At 45.0% G+C, this 17,676-nt stretch overlaps 1 protein-coding gene across 1 annotated transcript in view; it reads right to left on the bottom strand.

Moving 5' to 3' along the window:
• LOC119176564 (F-box only protein 31) overlaps positions 1-17,676 on the bottom strand; it is a 118,250-nt gene that overhangs the window by 18,606 nt on the left and 81,968 nt on the right. The gene's annotated exons all lie outside the window — the stretch shown is intronic.

Raw genomic sequence — 17,676 nt, 5'->3', positions numbered from 1 at the left:
GCCATTTGTGCAACGATATCGGTGTGTTCCACTGCGTCAGAAGAACCGATAAAAAATACATGTTCAAATAGTGCCGTAGGGCCCCTTTAACTCTTTCATTACTGCGAGAAAATGGCTGTTTTTCATATGTTTCAGGAAGATCGTTTTTGCCAGTTGGAAAAGTACTCCAGCACGTATTGCAGCATTCCAAACTTTACACAACGAAATGCTCTTTCAAAAAAATGTATGTTGTAGAGCAACAAAAATATTTTAGAATAAATAAAAAAGGGAAGTGTAGAATTTTTGGTCACGAGCTGGAAAACAGCGCAATAAAAACACTATATAGACAAAAATATTTAAAACAAAGAAAATTCTGAATATACATTTTGTAGATAAATGACCCAGGAATAGTATAAAAAATAATGAATGTTGTACAAAAATGTTTCTCTTCACATAGACAAAGAAAATCAGAACCAAGGTGCTGCTTCGTTGCTCGTGCCATGCGATGAAGCATTGCATGGTTTTATGTGAGACACAAGTGTACTTTTACACTTTTTCTCAGTAAATTTTTGTTGTGTTGCAATAAGAGTCTCCTGGTGTTCGAATAGAGGTAGACCGATGCCCGTGATCTGAATAATCCCTCTATAAATGAGATTCCCAATGAACCTCGCTATTTCATCTTGCGTCACCTCTTTCCGTGAGCCACCTTACACCGCACAGGTTGGCGTTTCAATATATGCATCCAAGCACATTTTGGGGGGATTTTCCCGCACACTGTATTAAAGAAAGCACAATATCGCCGCAGTTCCACAACGTTTCGCACTGCTTCGTAGTCAGGGCCAAGATGTAAGGTATAGACCACGCACATAACCAGAGTAGCTATAAGACTGTGCGCAAAGGTCAGAAAATATACGCACTTGCGGTGGATGAAACTACTTGAGAATGTAAACAAAACAAACCCATGAACTGCTGTGGATGTATCAGGCTGACGCAAAACATCGTCGCCATAAAACCTGAAGCTGAGGTGCTCTCATCCTCGAACGCTAAGCTCGTCATCACTCAATTCAGGTGAGGTCGAAAGACATTTTCAAGCAGCACATGTGTTTTTCAGCCTTGATGCGCACCCATGCACGCTTAACGACGACATCATAGGAGTGACTAGTGACACTAGATCCGACCCTGTGTCTGATAATATGATGCAGGCAAAACCAAAGCTGCTGAAAACTGTCATAGAACGACATTGACATGTGGGGTTTAACGTCCCAAAACCACCATATGATTATGAGAGACACCGTAGTAGAGGGCTCTGGATATTTCGAACACCTGGGGTTAACGTGCATCCAAATCTGAGCACACAAAGCCTATAGCATTTTCGCCTCCATCAAAAATGCAGCCGCCACAGCCAGGATTCGATCTCGCGACCTACAGGTCCGCAGCCGAGTACTTTAGCCACTAGACCGCACCGTGGGTTCATGCCTGTGTTTGTGAGCCCATGATAGAAAACTCAAAAATTTTGCACCTATCCCAAAACTAAAACAGGTGAGAAAATACTTGTAGGGAACCTTCATGCTATTGCCCCCAAAAAGCTGTCAATTTTCACAGTTCTCAAGAGAAAATGCATGCAGACATGGCAGCATTGTTTGCATACAGAGACGTCTTAGCATATAGGCACTGTGCAGTCAAGTTTCTCAATCTGACTGCAGCGCCAGAACGCAACGCCTAGCAGATGAAAACCGCAACATTGAAACAGTGTCAATGAAGATGGAACGTGACACACGCGTCTCTCTCCCTGCACGAGTGGGTGGATTGTGGCCGGGCTACAGGGTAGACGCGTGTGCGCGTATGTTTTCAGAGTGCCCCTTACGGCGAATAACGGTGAGGTTGAGACGGGGCAAGGCGAGGAACGCAGCTTCCTCTTGTCAGTAAACGGTGCCTATACCAGGGCCTACCTGTGAACAGTGAAAATCACACCCCTATGCGCAATAAATAATCTAGCATGAGGCAGCCCCTTTTAAAAAAATTAGGCAACTAAACAGACTTGTTTTTGTGAGTGCAACCAACACGATATTGACCCCTCAACTTCTCTTTCTTTTTTTAACTTCTGGTCAAAAAGTGCCTATATTTTATTGCTGATTTCGAATCTGATTATACTAAAAGTAGGTAGTCGATGTTGAAAAAATATTCTTCTCCATACTTAGTCAAATCAACGAAATAAACTTTACTTTTCGACAGTACATAGGAAACCACCTCAGTTACAGATGCCACATCTTTCTTCACTTGTGTAGGCTAAGCACCCTAGGGGCTATTTCACTCGGATAGCTTCGAGGCTGTGTGGAAAATTTCATGACGCAAAATAACAAACGCAAATTGAAATTACTGGCAGGCACTTGTAATTTTTGCCTTCGAGCTGTCTTAATCATCACCAGAGGACCTATTCATTTCACCGTCATCACTGTCTCCACTTCCGGACACAAGATACAGTGAAATCTCAATACAACATATCTCAAAGGACCACTAAATATCATTCGTTACTTTGAAAAGTTGCTATAGTGAAAGTATTAAAAATTTGAGCAAAAATCGGAAATGCAACCACATGAGTCGCCTAACGATGCTGTGTAGACATTCGCAACCGTGTTATGCTCTAATAAGTGCAAAAAAAAACAAGCAAATAATTACGGAACAAGTGTACGTTTATTTGAGGAAAAGTGCGATATATCCTGATGTGGGCAGCTCAACTGCTGAAAGACAAACTTTTAAGCGTGCGCATCCTTCTTATGCACTGTGAAGCATCGGCGTTTACTGCCGATTCTTCACGTTGGTTCTTGCGCGCTGTTTCAACCTTGTTTTTGTTCTCGCCGCCATTTCTTTATCACGACAAATGGTGTGAATCTTATCAGTCGTCAGCTAAGCTCACGTGCATGCTTCGTCACTGCCCTGTGTGTAGTGTTGGATTGGCAACTTCATCCCATAGGCATACCTGCCAAGTTTGAAGAAACGGAATCCGGGAGATCTACTCAACTGGCGGGGGGGGGGGGGGGGGGGGGTATAAAATACGTCGACCGTGGGGGGTGGGGGGCACACACTGTCAGCGGAATTTTGCGGTTGCCGCTGATCTGTACAGTCAGTCTAAACCGATAACATTGCTTACGCATCGTCTGTTTCACGTGCGAGTAAAAGCGCATTAGCGATAGGGACGAATGTGGCTGAAGCAGAGATGAAACGACCCGGTCGTCACCGTCTCGCGAAGGGCACATGCGATAACACCGCTCTGTGTGCGAGGCCTGTCGTCGCTTGCTTGCGAGTTATTCGGCGGGCAAGGAAGCATAATGGGCGCCATTAAGACGGGGATGGTCGTGAGCGCTGGCGAACACGCTAACTCAATAGACATAGGTAAGTGCTGGGCTCCACTTAAAAAAAGCCGTGACAAAATTTTGAAGGTGAGAAAACTTGTGAGATAGATTTGAGTGTACACAAACGCATCACGTCGAAACGTTAACAGCTGATATAACCTACAACACACCTAGGATCAATTTTTAAATTACGTGTAGTGCATCTGTACACAAAACGTCCCACCTCACGTCACATCAAACAACAGCCACCTGCATCACCATTCATGAGTGTTGGTGTCGAATTTTTTGCGAGTGCTGCCTCTTACAGTAAACAGCACATTTTTTTTGTGTGTGTGTGTACTTGCACGGAAGTACAACACCGCCAGAACAGCTGATGAGCGCCGACAATCCCACACACAGGGTCCACAGGGAGTACGCGCATTCATTTTCAGTGAGGGGGGAGTCACACCTATTCCCGATATTCCATTGGAGTTCTTTTAAACATAGAGAAAAATTGCCTCCTTTCTGGTAGCTGATCATGGGTACAAAAGCTGCAGTCAAAGCCTCGGCGTTACATTTTCGGGGCTCACACAAGTTAAGGCGGCACCCTAGGAGTCTTCGTTGAAAATGATTGCGATTGCGGTTTATGAGCTCACATGCGAGCTATGTTTACAAGAAAATACTAGGCCCTTTTCGAAACGGTTGCATGCTGGGGTGGGCAACGTTACTAGACCAGGTTCAGTTTACAAACTGTGCCGCGTTGCACGAAACCATAACCGATTCCACTTCGACTGGCGTTGCAGTTGCATCAGGATCCAGAGTTGCGCAGTACTACCGGTAGTCCTCCATGTAGTCCTCGTTGAAACTGCGTGTGGCAGTTAACCTGCCGCAGTCTTTCTTCTGTTGCCGTGTGTTCAGAACTTTTCCGGTGCTCTGTAGCTGATGTGTTTATGTGACTGCTAGTTCGATGAAGTGTTGGGTGTGCATTTAAGCGGATCAAGTCATGCCAACGTGTTGTGTGCCCGATTGTACGAGCGGGAACCGGAACGACACAAACCGGTCGGATCGACATTTCTTCGCCGCTCCTAGCGACGAGAAACTACGCTTAGCGTGAAACAGGGCCATACCCCGCGCCGACAAGAACCTCACAACCAAGTTCAGAGTATGTTCTTTGCCTTTTCATGACCAGGACATTCTCAAAACGTATGTGAACGTGATCAATGGAGAAACTGTCGAAATCCCGAGGGGTAAGTGAAGTCTCGTCGACAATGCGCTGCCGAAAATCTTCCCTAACTTGCCCTCGTATTTATCAAAAAGACGAAAACGAAAGCGAGAAATCAATAGGGCCACTAACCTTGAAAAGTGAGAAATCGATGGGGCCACTAACAGCATCACCGCAATCCAAACAAGCTTCTTGCAGCACAATTTCTGCTGATGCCATGAAAGACAATATGCCCGAGCCGTCCGCACCATCGTTTAACGAAATAGGATGTGTAGACCTGCCACAATCATGGCACAGAATCACCGTGGAGAACAGCAGCGGTAAATTTGCAGCATTTCTCACATTGAAGTTCGAACAGAAGGTGCTGCAAATCGAGAAATGTGTTGTTGTGGGCAGTGACAGAGTGGTAACCGCAAGTGGAAGAGGCCGCAAGGCGAAGGCTTTCGTGAGCGTGAACATTAGGACTATGCATGACATTAGTGACCTCTTGAGCAAGGTGCACAAGCTTCATGCATGCTCCGGATACGATGTACAAGGCAACAGCTGCATGTCACTCAGATGACGGGCACTTTCCAAGCAGCCAATGTGTTCATTCTGCTGTACTGAAAAAAACAGGCCTTTGAAAAAATCTTCTCAAAAGCAAAAAAGCACTCCTGGCAACAAAATAAAGTGAAGAATCTGCAAAAGAAAGCCATCAGGGCCGCAGCTTCAAGAGTGTCATTAATGGAGAATGAGGCACAACTAAAAGAGCAGCTGACAAGTGAAAGGTCTGCACCAATTAGTAAACAATATCGCTTCCACCTCTTCAACAGCTGGCATTCAAGATGCCCTTGAAACAAATGAAAGCTAAGGGTCCACAGGGAGTACGCTACACTAGAAGCTGGGTGCTGAACTGCCTTCTTCTTCACATTTCAAGCCCAAAAGCCTACAGTTTGATCCGGAAGATGAACTTGCTTCCCCTACCAAGCTGCAGCCGACTTCACCAGGTACTTTCAAGTGTATCGCGTGAGCACGGTTACAACCATATGGTCCTGCAAGCGCTCGAGGCATTTTTTGCAGGCAAGCGTGATGTTGAAAAGTATGGCACACTCGTGCTTGATGAAATCAAACTCAGGGAGGGAGTCCAGTTCAATAAGTCAACATACAAATTTGATGACTTCGTGGAGTTTCGGGACGCACAGGAGAACAAAGCAAGGCTATCTTGGCTGACCACGCCCTTGTAATTATGTTTTATCCCTCTACTTCATAATTGGGTTCAGCCAATTGCAAGCTTTGCAACTAGAGGTGCAGCGCCTGGTGTTGTGTTGGCCAAGATTGTTGCAGAGTCAGTGCTGCAGCTTGAGCGCCATGGTGCATTAGTTCTGGCTGTTGTGAGTGATGGTGCGGGAAACAACCGATCACTGTGGACGCATCTTGGAATATCAGGAAAGTTGAATCAGCCTGTGAACAAGATTCCGCATCCTACACTTGAAGATGGATGCTTTCGTCATTTCCTGTGCGACGTGCCCCACATCCTAAAATGTGTGAGGAACCATTTCCTGAAGCACACATATGCAAAGGTAATTGAAACAAGATTGCACTAATAGTTGCAGAATTAACAATTTGGAAATAGCTTCCTGTATAAACCTTAATTTTGTCTTTTCAACCCATTGCTTTTTATACCAGGCTCGTACGAACTGCATCAATTTTAAGCACTACGAGCGCCTGTATGATACTGAAAAGGACAGCCATCTCAAGATCGTTCCAAAATTGACCTCCTCCCACGTCAAGCCAAGCAAGCTGGAGAAAATGAGCGTTAGACTCGCAGCACAGGTACAGTACCAATGTCATCCCTCTAGCTTGCCATTTCTGCGGTGTTTTTTTCTTGTTTTGTTGGTATTATAAATGCGAATGACTGGCTTCTTAAAATCTTTCTTCCAGCTGCTCAGCAGGAGTGTCGCCATTGGGCTCAAGTTTTACAGGGAGCAGCATGCACCAGGCTTCGAGGACAGTGAGGGAAAAGAAAATTTTACGATGCAGGTGAATAACCTGTTCAATGTTCTCAACGCTGTTCGATGTTCTCCCTGCCGCTGGCATCTGTAAGAACTCTCCGAAAATCCAGGTAACGGGTGTTTTATGCTTGTTTGTTGTGTTATATTGTGAGCCAAATATATTTATGGAGGCAATTGTTTCCCATGCTGCAGGTGATAAAAGACTTCCTCATCATGCTGAACACGACCGAAAAGGACAGCATTGAGAGAAACACAAAGCTCTTTGCATCTCAGCTGACGACAGAATCCCTCCGAGTGACACTGATGTCGGTGCTGGATATCGTCACCCTCCTGCATGACAAAGACGCGAGATACGTGCTGACTGCAAAACTCAAGTAGGTATTTTAGGTTAATTTGGACGTAGTTTGTGGCTGCCTTGTTTTGCCAAAATACATTTACAAATGTTTATTTTTCTCTTCCGAGCGCTTTTTTGGAGTCGTGAGGTCGTTTGGCGGTGACAAAGATCACCCTCCGATTGGACACTTCGGCCAAATATTCGGGCTCTTGAGCCTCTACACTCCCTTGAAGATGGCGACGAAAGGAAATTGAGCTGGCGATGCAGATCCCGTTCTTGTCAGCGTAGCGGAGAGCCTAAGCTCGAAGAGGCTTGAAGTTCTTCAGCAAAAAAAGGAACGAGAGGACAAGCTTAAACAACTGATCCACACAATTGTGTTAGAGAAGTTGCTAGAAGGGGACTCAAACCAGCACAATTATGACCAACCTACTGCAACTGATGCTGCCCTGTACTACCTTGCGGGATATATAGTAAAGAAATCAGGGAAGTTTTCCAGCTGCCATGACTGTAAGGCCACTCTTCTTGCCATGGATGGTATGCCACCTGCAGCCATTTTGACTGAGATGCGCTCCTTTGTCCCGGGTGCCCTCCAGCTGCCGTCGAAATCCCTGACAGCAATGCTTACGTGCATTGAGAAAGCTATAGCTGTAAGAACCAAGTCCAACGTGGTGTTTGGAAACTTGTTTTGGTGCATTGTTGAAGACTTGTCAAAAGGCGGTAGCCTTGTAGAAGTTGGGTGTTTCTAGTCATTGTGAGGAGCTCTGTGCATGTATTTTAAAGTTTTATTCAGTAACTCGCATGCATTTTTATGCAAAGTTTTTACGGGAACACAAAGACAAGAGCGTGCAAGTTAAAGTAGCCAGAAAGCGTGCAAAGCTCTTGTAAGTACCGGACAAAGCAATGATATCTGGAGTTTTACGTCCCAACACCACGATATGATAATGAGGTACGCCGCAGTGGAGGGGTCCGGAAATATCAACCATCTGGTGATTTTTAACGTGTATTGGACATCGCACAGTACACGGGCCTCTAGCATTTCGCCTCCAAAATGCGACCGCCACGGCCCGAAATTGAACCCGCGACCTTCAGCTAAGCAGCTGAGCACTGTAACCGCTATACCAATGCGGTGGACAGTGGACATATGTACCGGCCAACACCTGAAATTTATGGAGTGTAAACTTGTGTTTACAGAAAAGTGAGGGGACAACCAGTGTACTTATTCTTTATTTCATGGCAGAAATAGCAGACAGAAGTGAATTCGCCTGAATAAACTGATGAATGAAAGCCCTGTTGCTTTGTTACTTTCAAATCCATGCTGAATCACTAGGGAGGTCAGTGGGCACGATTCGCCCGCCGAGTTAGCATGAAGCAGCATTCACATTGAAGGGGGGGGGGGGGGGGGTGAGCCACGGCTATTAGTTCCAACGCACGTGGGTTTTTGCACGAGTCATTTGTATCAAGGGCGTAGCCAGGAGGGGGCGTTAGAGGGTTCAACCCCCCCCCCCCCCCAAATTTTTCAATTTTTCTTGCATGTATATACACATACACATACAAACGCACGCATGAACCTACATGAAGAGTTGAACACCCCCCCCCCCCCCCCCCCCCCGAAAGATTTCTGGCTACACCCTTGGTATGCATGGTACCAAAAATGCAAAAAGTTTTGTTCAAATGACACTCGTTATAACCTTAGGCGAATTGCGAAAGAGCAGGGAATGCGGGAAAGTAGCGAACAACCTTACTAAAAGGTAGCGAAAACATGCACGCAATGTGAAACGCCTGATGTTCCGGGCGTTGTGGGCTCGAGACTGTAAAGCATGCCGTGCTCACGTTTTAAAACAAGCACAGAAGAAGCGCCAGTGGATGTGATATGTTGCGGCGATGCATTTGAAGTTTTTCATACGGCTAAATGTAAATAAACGTGCACATTAAGTGCCCGAGCACAGCCTTGCGTGCGGTGAGGGTGGATCTTGATGGAACGCTCCCGCCACCTGTCGGTCAAACCGAAAACAGAGACACAAGCGAAACACGGCACCGGTGGAGAGTTTGTAAACTGAACCTGGTCTAGTAACGTTGGGGGTGGGCGCACTGTAACCTACTTAATTATTGGAGCAGAAAAACCAAGATGTAAAGTTTTAGTCAGTACTACTTTAATTCGCGTTGAAACAGACAGCACGAAAACAACTTCACTCAAAATAATTAAAAGTATACCAATCAAATTTGTTGCTAACACATTAATCGCTTCACCCTTAAAATGACACTGTTTATATTTTTCAAGGAGACAATTTTCTTGCCAGATTTCCGAATGATCACAGTAACATGAAAATCAAGGCCTCACTTCTGCAAGGCTTTTGTTGCAGCCGATTTCGCCTTTTTCAAAAAATCATCAGCATATGTCTGCCTATAACAAAATCCGTTTTTCCGAAATTTTGCGAGAAAAACGTTTGCGAGAGTCTTAACAGACATGGACGAGCGTAATTGTGTCCTAGTCTTTTTTACGATACTAAACTGCCGCTCGCACTCTGCGTTGTTGTGTGGTATCGACAGTATGGTGAGCATCACTTCTGTGATCTGACTAAACTTCGGCAACTCGTCTGGGCCTTTCAGTTGCGATATAGCTGCCCACTGGGCGTCTGCCCTTTTTTCATTCAAAATGTCTGTAGGGATGATGGAAGCCTGAAGCTTTGCGAACTCCATTTCTAGAGCGTCGAGAGTTTCGATACGACTCTCCTGCACCCGTTGGGGCAGCATGGCTGGAAACTTCTCCACAAAAAAAGAGAACATTTCTGAAAGACATGGAATCTATCATCTTAAGACTAGCAACTTCAGCGTTTATCAGAGCTGCATCTTCTAGAGGAAACTTGAGACGAATGTAGTCGCAAGCTGTTATGAACTAAATTCGCACAGAAGCGTAAAACTCGTGCTGCTCCTGTGGCTTAAGGATTGAAATCAAAGAATTCGTTGCTTGGCCAATGACCAAATCTGCATCAACTTTTTGATTTGCTCTACTTTTGTAAATAACACGTAGCAAGTTCCTTTGCTGCTTAATTACAGAGGCTTTCACAAACCTTGTCATATTATTTTCGAGCATACCAAGCGAGTGTGAGTGCAACACATGTATCTGGGGTGCCTGCACCTGCAAACATCGATTCACCTTCTCGAAAATGGTGATGGTGTTGAGCAAAAATAAACAGTATGCTCTGTTTAGCTCCGAGCTCAAGAACAAAAAAAATTCGCGCTTCTCGAATTATGTATCGCCCGTCCGCGCATTCCTTTTCACTCTTCTTGGGCTTCTTTGCCATCGGCTTTACATGGCCGGAAGTAATTTTCCTCTTTGAGTTGACACTAGCATCTTTTTTCTTCGACTTGTGCTGGAGCACAATCTACCTTGGGGATGCTGTAGCACTCAAGAAAAAACGTTCTCTTGGTGTCTTTCTTTGCCTCAGCAAAAAAAAAAAAAAAAAAACTTAACAGCGGCGCCCAACAGTCAAGCAGCCTTGCAAGACATTTCCGAAGTGAAAGCCACCTGGTCGCGACGTGCTTCAACATTTTTTCGCACTCCTTGTCATGCATGTTTTGAAACTCTCGAAGAGAATTTTTTCCTTTCGCGCTTTTTTCCAGATAGTAGAATATATACACAAGAATTTCATCTGCCTTTCAAGGTAGGCACGATGCTGCTTTCTCAGCAGCAAGATTGACAACATGGCACGGACATTCAATTTTGATTATATTCTCGCGAAGTTCTGTTAACACTGCAGCCACTCCATTCTTTTCGCCCAGCATAACATTGGCATTATCCGAGCAAAACGCTACGCAGTTAGAAACTGGGATATCAAAAGACGCCAGCGCATCACTGATTAGTTTTCCAATAATACGCCCAGTTGCTTGTCCTTGTAGGGTACTTAAGCAAAGCAGCCTGCTCTCAACAAGTCGCGTATCTTGTGCATAATACGTCACTACAATTGGATAAGTTGGGACTCGCTGTCATTGCTGCCATCCGTTGCAACAGCGAAAACAGTTTGCTTAAGTGTACTCACAATGCCTTTCTGAAAATGGTTAGCCATTTCCCCAACAATTGCAGTTGTCTTCGTTCGGGCAAAGGCACACCTTTTTGTGAGGTCGATGTGAAAAACATCTTGTGAAACAAGGGACCCACGTGGTAGGCGGCAGCCAGCGGAATGTTGTGCTCAAGTAAAAATCCCGTGAACAAGCACTAAGCACGCACAACGTCACTGTCACCATCTTCTTTGTGGAAGAATTGTCCCAGCTGCTGTTGCTTTTCTTGGCTGTGAAGGACGATGACGTGCTATCGCGACCGGAGGTGAGCGACGATGCCTGACCTGCCTCCATGTGAAACGCTGAAGTCACAACCACAAACGATGCAGCGTGCATGGTGCTTTCCCATTTGCGATTCCACAATGCAACGGAAATCAGTTGTGTACTGTTTCAGAAATACTTGCAGATACTTCTTTCACTCGCACTTTTATTTATAGCCATGACTGACGGTAGGCCTGCTCAACAAGACCGCAGCTGAGGCCTTTACGTCAAGTAACTGACGAGATTCGGAGACAAACTACTGCTGAGGCCTTTACGTCAAGTAACTGACGAGATTCGGAGAACAACTACTGAGTTCAGCGTTGCCAGTTGTAGAAGGCACCGCATCTCCAGCTTAACTGGAAGACTTACGCCAGTATTGGGTGACCTCAAACTCTTCGGGAAAATCTTGTCCCCTGAAAAACTCCACAGCCTTCACTTCGAAACTCGTTCAGTCCACCACATTCCAACGAAGGAGGGCGAGCACCAAAAAGAATTTTCAAAACATACTGCACCATAGAAGTGTGGCAGTTTGGGCTAGTTGGTATGAGATGGCGATAGTTATAGCGCGAGAACAGAACGACGACAAAGAGACAAGAAGTACACGAGTTATTGTCGAGGCTGCGCAGATGGCACGTGAACAGGTGTCATGCATTAGCAAGCCCTCCGTGTCTCTGTGCAAGAAGGAACTAAGGTTCCTCGAAGGTTTCGGTGCGCGCAAGTAGTTATATTGCACCACATGAAAACCAAGTCTTCAGGTGGTGCAGACCAGATTCCAAACGCCTTTTTACGCAGATATGCCGAAATACTTGCTAAGTTTCTTGTAGTAATATTTCGTACTTCTTTGTCCACTGGGAAGCTGCCGAGTGACTGGAGGATAGCTCTGATTGTTCCCGTTTTTAAAAAAGGTGACCGGTCCAGCTTTCAAAACTACCGTCCGATATCTTTAACGTCTCAATGCTGCAAGATCATTGAACATATTATTTCCAAACAGATTTTTGAATTTCTAGACGAAAATGCCGCACTAACAAATTTTCAACCTGGTTTTAGAAAAGGTTATTCCACGGCAATCCAATTGGTGACAATAATTCATTCGTTAGCAGCGTGTCTTGACAATAACGGCCAAATTGATGCTATATTTTTAGATTTCAAAAAAGCTTTCGACAAGGTACCACACGACAAATTAATAGCAAAACTTAAAAACATTCACATTCCGGATATTTTTGTTTCCTGGATTGCAGCCTACCTATCCAACCGCCAACAGCTTGTAAAAATTAACGAAGAAGAATCTCGGTGTCTTCCTGTGTCACCTCTGGGGTTCCACAAGGTAGTGTTTTGGGACCATTGCTTTTTTTGTTGTATATTAACGATTTAGTAACTGTTGTTGACCCTACTGTTCAAATTCGATTGTTCGCTGACGACTGTGTTTTGTTTCGGGAAGTCACAAGTACTAATGATCAGAACGAACTCGAGAAAAACATTGAAAACGTGCTGGAGTGGTGCATAGAATTGGGAATGGAATTAAATTTGGAAAAAAGTGTATATCTCTGTGTAACGAGAAAGAAAAACCCCAGTGAACACGCGTATAAATTAGGATCGTCTTCTCTCACACAGGTTGACAGTTATAAGTACCTCGGCGTTACGCTAACAAACAACTTATCATGAAACATGCACATAGATAATATTTGCTCGTCTGCCTTTCGGAAATTATGCTTCCTATACTCCGTTTCATACATCATGTGCAACGCTGTCAAAGCTAGCGCTCTTGTTTGCGCTGTGTATTGCCGCGACCAAAAAGTAGTGCGTCGCTTGGGGTGTACGAGAATCAATAAATGCTTCTCGAGAAACTTCTAAGCATACATATTTGTCATCAGGTTAAAAAACAAACGCCTGTGTTGTCGGATAAACAATCCAAATATGCGAGTTGGTAATTTATGTTTGTCGCTTTCGTATCAGGTTTTCGCTCTCCGCGCGACCCGTGCCGCCTTTTTTTTTTTTTTTACTTGTTGTGGCAGCTTCGAGAAAATGGCGTCCAGCTCTGCGTCCTCGACCACCTCTCCTGCGCGAATTTTTTCGAAGCTTCGCACACCAAAGCTGTCAAAGCACGCCAAGCAAGTAATTGCAAATGTGTACGCCCGTACCAGGATGCGTTTCCCAGAGAAATCTGTGCGGGAAGTGCTGAGTGTTGTGAGCGAGGACACTGGAATATCTCCGAATACCTAGTCTAGGAAATGTTTTATGCGTTTGTGTGCCAAAATCACTATTCCGAGCTACACAAATTTGCTTTCTTCCCTTTTCGCTGAATAACATATCATTCGTTACTCGCACAAAGTGCGTCGGGATACCGCACAGTGCAGTGGAAGGTCGATGACACAGGTTTCTCTGCCGGTGGCCCGCTATAATCAATAACCTGCTGAGTGTTTAAAGAGCGGCACAGAAAAGTGGATCATCGGGGCAATGACGAAAACAAAAGTTGAAGGTGAGCCCCTGTCGTTAACCCAGCCTCATTGGAGCTGCTGTGCTACCTAATCAATGAATTAACGTCATCTTACACGCAGTACTCGCTCACATCAACGAGGTAAACCGACAATGCGGTATAATCGCGACAAAATCGCCATGCTGTTCAAACCTCGGTGCCAGCTCAGCAGGTTCCGGCCCTCACAAGGGAACACGGTATGCTACAAATGAATAGATACGTGCAGTTCACTTCCGCGTGCAAGTAAGTTGAAGTTACTGAAAAAAAAAAGAAAAACAAGATTTCGAATTGAACTCGCAAAAATTATTTAAAAAAATGGCACCACGTGGATTCGAACCCATGCACTTCAATACTACGGTGAACTCTCCGGAGCGACGCGTCAGACCACTCGGCTACGAAACCGCGCGGAGCAACACCTCGTGTTTTCTTTACGGACTACTTGCCTAGCTTTCACAGCGTTGCACCTGATGTATGAAACGGAGTATAAGATATAAGCTCAGAAATTCCCCTCCAAACGTAAAGCTTCTTAGTTATTTCACTTTCGTTAGGCCGAAGCTGGAGTATGCGAGTATCGTGTGGGACCCCCATACTAAACAAAACGTTAAAAAACTTGAAAGGATTCAGCGGAAGGCCATTCGGTTTGTTTATTCTAGGTTTTTGGGAACGGACTCCCCCACACACCTAATGCTAGCTAATAATATTCCTTACCTTCAGGATCGTAGAAAGAAGTCCCGCCTTGATTTTCTGTCTCTTTTATATAATCGCAAACTTTCCCTTGATCCAACCCCTTTTCTTTCTCCATTAAACACAAGACCGACAAGACATCGCCAACCAAATGCACTAACTCCGTACTTCGCAAGAACGGACACGTTCAAATTTTCATTTTTTCCACGCACCATTTCAGACTGGAACCAGACAATCGAATGTAGTACTTGCGATACTGAGTAACTGTGCACTGTTTTTTTTGTTTTGTTTTGCGTGTATTGTATTTCTCTTTGCATTACACCATGCCCTCCTGCTTGGACCGAAGTGTGGTCCACAGTATGCATTAAATAAATAAATAAATATTACTTTTACTCTTCTGTTTCGTTTCCTTATAGACTTTTCCTTGCCTTTTTCTGTGCTTTTTTTTCCCTTAATCATGTATTGCTCTTTGTGCCACATGGTTTACCGTCTCCTCTACATGTTTCTGCGCTCTGCGCACTAAACTCAGTTGAAAGTTAGTGCACGTGTCCTTCTTGTCTCTGTCGTCGTTCTGTTCTCGCGCTATAACCATCGTCATACTGCACCGATTTCAAGCCCCATTGTAAGCTTACAGGTGTAGCGAGACGTGAGAACAACAAAAGAAATGAAATACAGTCCTGCAGACCACTCGCCTTTACCCAGCTCGGCCTTCGCCACTCGTAGCCTGGACGCGTAAAAAGAAAAACAAAAACAAAAACACAAAAGCCAGGCACTCTTGTCGGCGACCCTTGCCGATGAGTAAAAAAAAAAAGAGCAAAGAGCAAGAGCGTCCGTACAATGGAACAGCCACAGAGGGCCGCGCATTCCTCTGTTCGTACGTCCCCGTTTGCAAACCCACGCTCGCCCACCCACGTCACGTCAAGCAAGCGCTTCTGTCGGAAAGGCTGGGTCCCTCCTTGCTCTCCTTTTTTTTTCTTTGTGCTGCGGCACTAGCAATGCAAAATACGCAGCCCCATGAAAATGCGAACTATGTCCTAGTGGGCATTCTCGGAAAACACTAGAAAAGGTGGGGTCTCTCTTGTATGCCACAATCTCCTCTGGCGTGTAATACCAAACGTAAGCATTCGGCAGTTGTCTGTCTGGCACGAAAACCGGTGCCGTGGCGGGGGCGTCTCACGGCTCCGTGAATGGTCAGCTGCCCACTTCCTGCGTCGGGAAATCAGGAATTTCGACGAAAAGATGCGGCAGCACAGGAACGACCTCCGTCAGTTGAACAGCGAACGAACGAAAAGTAGTGAAGTGGCAGAGCACTGTGAGCAGCCTGACCACCATCACTTTCTGGAATGCTGGCACATTCAACAGCTAGCAAAAGAAACAGCCGTACCAAGGTTTCACTGCCCTCCCTGTACTACAATGGAGTTTTCTCTTTTTTTTTTCGTTAATGTGCGTGACCCCCCCCCCAAAACTGCGCAGCCATGCGCGATTTCGCTGCTCCTACTCGGCAGGCGGCACGTTCTGGCGCTATCTTTCGCATGTATAAAACGTACATTGAACCTTGCTACCATCATTTAAAAAAAAAAAAAAGAAGAATCCTTTTTGTTATGTGGCCAGAAAATGCAATGAACGCGCGGAGCAAAACTGGTTTTCCGGGAGATTTTCCTATGAGCCGTACAACCGAGAGAAACGTTCAAAAACCCGGGAGTCTCCCAGGTAATCCGGGAGACTTGGCAGGTATGCATAGGTCACTCACACCGCATTTTTCATTTTCGTAGCATTATTTTCGTGCTGCTTTAAAGCTCATCTTGAACGTTCAACCTCCAACCAAAAGGCTAGAAAACAGACGTGTAACAAGCACGCAGGTAAAGCTGCCCGAGAAAAACAAACGCAAGGAAGTGAAGCCTGACACGAAAAACAAGTACCAGGCAATGATGATGGCGATAGGGCTATTGCCCATTTGAATAGGGCAGTCACATAGAGAAATACGTGTGCATTCTGATGATGATTATAGTGGCAGGTACGAAGCTAAGCATTATTTCCACATCTGCATGTAACTAGTTAAAATCACGGTTCGTTATTTTGAAGTATTGTGGAGATATACAGGAGTAAAGTTCGATACATTATTCTGCAACCTTCGGTATTCAGAAATTCGTAGTAGTGAAATATTTTTACATTAAACCTACAGACATATCGAGGGGGATTTCCGATAAAGTCGTTAATCTGAAAAAATTGTTAATCTGAGGTTGGCTATAACAAGATTCGATTGTAAATAGATGCACACTAATCATCATCACTCAAACATGATGTCAAAAACTAATAGCTTCTTTTCCACGTTCACGGCGTAGCTATGCATGGGTCGCCGCCAAAGCACACCAACTTTCCATACAAAAACCGCGCTCCTGCTGCAGGAGAAAACTGAATTTTCTAGCAAATTCTGCCATCTAGTGGATGACATGCAATGTAAGCCGTAAACGCGCGCTTTTCCGTCTGTACCCAACAGGGGAATACCTATTCCGCTAAAACGAGTTGTGCTCGTCCAAAGGACTTAGAGGTGCCTTGCGACATTATTTGAGCATGTATTATTCATCGGTTCTTCTGGCGCTGTGGAACGCGCCAATATCATTGCACAATTGGCAATGCCGAAATCGATGCTTTAATAAGTTTAATTAATGGGACAAACTAACTTGACTTCAAACTATGGGTAGTGACATCATGTCATGTGGCTTGACTTCATTCAAAGACCGTTAGCTTTTGATTGACTTGACATGACAAATAGCATGTAATATTCATATGGTGGTAGCTAGGCCATACGAGTGAGTGCTAAAAGCCTTTTTATACTTTCTCAGAAAGAAGCCGTTCTTGTTTCTAAATGATGTATTTTCAGTAACCACGCTAATGACGCCATCAAAAGGAGCGGTAGCGAGGGATTGTGTGAAGGCCACCCTGAGGTGACATTTTCGGTATGTCGCTACGAGACGCCTGCTGCGATTGGAAGTAGCCTTTGATGTCAGGAGGCGAGTCAAATGCGAAAGAACGTTTCTAGCCATTGTCTGCTCAAGTTTTAAACTTCGAGGACTCATAACTTCACTTTTCGTGCACCAATTTCCATCATATTTATTGCACTCATCTCAGCAATCATTGCTACACGCGTTAAATAAGGCTGTCACAAAAGTGTCGGCGGGCACCTTTAATGGGTTAAATAATAATCTCTGGCTTCACACCCTGAAACCATCACATGATTATGAGAGGCGTGGTAAAGGGCTTCGGAAATTTTGATCATCTGGTGTTCTTTAACGTGCACTGACATTGGAAAGTACACAGGCCTCCACCGTTTTCAGGTGGTCGAAATT

Source organism: Rhipicephalus microplus, chromosome X, assembly GCF_043290135.1.
Source record: "Rhipicephalus microplus isolate Deutch F79 chromosome X, USDA_Rmic, whole genome shotgun sequence".
Taxonomy (NCBI): domain Eukaryota; kingdom Metazoa; phylum Arthropoda; class Arachnida; order Ixodida; family Ixodidae; genus Rhipicephalus; species Rhipicephalus microplus.
Note: the sequence above shows the minus strand (reverse complement) of the source record. Positions and strands in the feature narration are given on the sequence as shown.